Consider the following 3607-nt stretch of genomic DNA (forward strand, 5'->3'; position numbering starts at 1 on the left):
GCATATTCAGTGATTCATGAATAGGGGCAGCACCAGACTCCAAGTGGCTAACACACTGAGGATGAGGACAAGATGGGCAAGTGAGGAACATTTCCTAAAGTGTTTGCATAAACAAGACAAAGAAAACAATTTTTATTTGTTAGAATGGAAAGTCCCTAGTTAGAGGTTAGTTGGCGGTTTCTGATTGGTACAGTATTACAGTATCTAGTTTCAATTTGCCATTTACGTTGGGCTTTAGTTTCTTTTTTTTCTTTTTTTTTTTTTATTTTGGCATATTGTGGGGGTACAGATTTTAAGGTTTCAATAAATGCCCATTTCCCCCCTCCCCCCAAAAGTCTGAGTCTCCATCATGACCATCCCCCAGATGGTGTACATCTCACTCATTATGCATGTATATACCCGCCCCCCTCCCCCCTCCCACCTGCCCAATACCCTATTACTGTAGCACCTATGTGTCCACTTAGGTGCTACTCAGTTACCAGTTTGCTGGAGAATATATCTGGTGCTTGTTTTTCCATTCTTGGGATACTTCACTTAGTAGTATGGGTTCCAGCTCTAACCAGGAAAATATAAGATGTGCTATATCACCATTGTTTCTTAGAGCTGAATAGTACTCCATGGTATACATATACCACATTTTATTAATCCATTCTTGGATTGATGGGCACTTGGGCTGTTTCCACAGCCTTGCGATTATGAATTGTGCTGCTATAAACATTCGAGTGCAGGTGTCTTTTTTGTAGAGTGTCACTGGATCTTTTGGGTACATGCCCAGCAATGGGATTGCTGGATCAAATGGTAGATTCACTTGTATCGCTTTAAGGTATCTCCATATTGCTTTCCACAGAGGTTGAACTAGTTTGCAGTCCCACCAGCAGTGCAGGAGTGTTCCTCTCTCTCCGCAACCATGCCAGCATTTATTGTTTGGAGATTTTTTGATAAAGGCCATTCTCACTGGGGTTAAGTGATATCTCATTGTGGTTTTGATTTGCATTTCCCTGATGATTAGAGATGTTGAGCATTTCTTCATATGTTTGTTGGCCATTCTTCTGTCTTCTTTAGAAAAATTTCTGTTCAAGTCCTTTGCCCACTTTTTAATGGGGTTATTTGATTTTTTCTTCCTAATTTTCGTGAGTTCTAGTATATTCTAGTTATCAGTCCCTTATCGGATGCATAGGATGCAAAAATTTTCTCCCATTCTGTAGGTTGTCTGTTTACTTTCATGACTATTTCTTTGGCTGTGCAGAAGCTTTGTAGTTTGATCATGTCCCATTTATTTATTTTTGTTGCTGCTGTGATTGCCTTTGGGGACTTCTTCATAAACTCTTTGCCCAGGCTGATGTCTAGGAGAGTGTTTCCAACATTTTCCTCTAGAGTTCTAATAGTTTCATACCTTAGGTTTAAGTCTGTTATCCAGCGTGAGTTGGTTTTTGTGAGAGGGGAAAGGTGTGGGTCCTGTTTTAGCCTTCTACAGGTGGCTATCCAGTTTTCCCAGCACCATTTATTGAAGAGGGATTCTTTTCCCCATCGTATGTTTTTGTCAGCTTTGTCAAAGATGAGATGGCTATATGAGGATGGTTTTATATCAGGATTCTCACATCTGTTCCACTGGTCAATATTCCTGTTTTTGTGCCAATACCATATTGTTTTAATTACTACAGCTTTGTAGTATAGTTTGATATCTGGCATATTAATGCCTCCCATTTTGTTTTTGTTGCCTAGAATTGCTCTTGATATTCGGGGTATTCTTTGGTTCCATACGAAGCGTCAAATTATTTTTTCTATATCTGTGAAGAATGCTGATGGGATTTTAATAGGTATTGCATTGAATCTGTAGATCAGTTTGGGTAGTATAGACATTTTGATGATATTGAGTCTGCTGATCCACGAGCATGGTATGGATTTCCATCTGTTTAAATCCTCTGCTATTTCCTTCCTCAGTGTTTCATAGTTCTCCCTGTAGAGGTCTTTTATGTCCTTGGTTAAGTAAATTCCTAGGTACTTTAATTTCTTTGTTGCTATTGTGAAGGGAATTGAGTCTTTGATTTGGTTCTCAATTAGATTGTTGTTGGCATATATGAATGCCTCTGATTTCTGTGTATTGATTTTGTATCCTGAGACTTTACTAAATTCATTGATCAGTTCCAGGAGTTACTTGGTTGAATCCTTGGGGTTTTCTAGATACAATATCATATCATCAGCAAACAGTGAAAGTTTGATCTCTTCTGCCCCTATTTGGATACCTTTGATTCCATTTTCCTGTCTGATTGCTGTAGCCAAGACTTCCAGCACTATGTTGAACAGAAGTGGAGAAAGTGGGCAGCCTTGTCTGGTTCCAGTTCTAAGTGGGAATGATTTCAATTTTTCACCATTCAGTATGATGTTGGCTATGGGTTTGTCATATATGGCTTGTATCATTTTTAGGTATGTCCCTTCTATGCCTATTTTCTGAAGTGTTCGTATCATGAAAGGGTGTTGAATTTTGTCAAAAGCTTTTTCTGCATCTATTGAAAGAATCATGCGGTCTTTGTTTTTGCTTCTGTTTATGTGGTGAATTGCATTTATAGATTTACGTATGTTGAACCATCCCTGCATCCCTGGGATGAAGCCCACTTGGTCGTGGTGGATTATTTTTTTGATAAGTGTCTGGATTCGGTGAGCTAAGATTTTGTTGAAAATGTTTGCATCTATATTCATTAGGGATATTGGTCTGTAGTTTTCTTTTTTTGTTGCATCCTTTCCTGGTTTTGGTATCAGAGTAATATTCGCTTCATAAAAGGTGTCAGGGAGGTTTCCGTTCTTCTCGATGTTGTGGAATAGTTTCTGCAAGATAGGTACTAGTTCTTCTTTGTAAGTATGGTAAAATTCAGGTGTGAAGCCATCTGGACCGGGGCTTTTCTTTTTAGGAAGATTTTTAATTGCTGTTTCTATTTCAGCTGTTGAGATTGGTCTGTTCAGGGAATCTATTTCTTCCTGGTTGAGCGTAGGGAGGCTGTGTGTTTCTAGAAATTTGTCCATTTCCTCCACATTTTCCAGTTTGTGTGCATAAAGATTTTTGTAGTATTCATAAATTGTATCTTGTATCTCTTTGGGATCAGTTGTGATATCTCCTTTTTTATTCCTGATGGAGCTTATTAGAGATTTCTCTTTTCTACTTTTCGTTAGCTTAGCCAATGGTGTGTCGATTTTGTTTATTTTTTCAAAGAACCAAATTTTTGTTTTATTAATCTCCTGAATAGCTTTCCTGTTTTCAATTTCGTTTAGTTCTGATTTGATCTTGTTGATTTCACTTCTTCTGCTGGGTTTGGGGTTGGTCTGTTCTTCTTTTTCCAGCTCTTTGAGTCGTTTCATTAGATTGTCTATTTGTGATCTTCTTGTCTTTTGGTTATAGGCATTTATGGAGATAAACTTTCCTCTCAGAACTGCTTTAGCTGTGTCCCAGAGGAGTTGATAACTTGTCTCTCCATTGTCGTTTTCTTCATAGAACTTTTTTATTTCCGTCTTGATTTCTTCATTTACGAAGTAATCATTTAGTAGGAGGTTGTTTAATTTCCACGTTTTTGTGTAGAAATGTGTGTTTCTGTTGGGGTTGATTTCTAGTTTTATT

This window comes from Microcebus murinus, chromosome X, assembly GCF_040939455.1.
Source record: "Microcebus murinus isolate Inina chromosome X, M.murinus_Inina_mat1.0, whole genome shotgun sequence".
Classification (NCBI taxonomy): Eukaryota; Metazoa; Chordata; class Mammalia; order Primates; family Cheirogaleidae; genus Microcebus; species Microcebus murinus.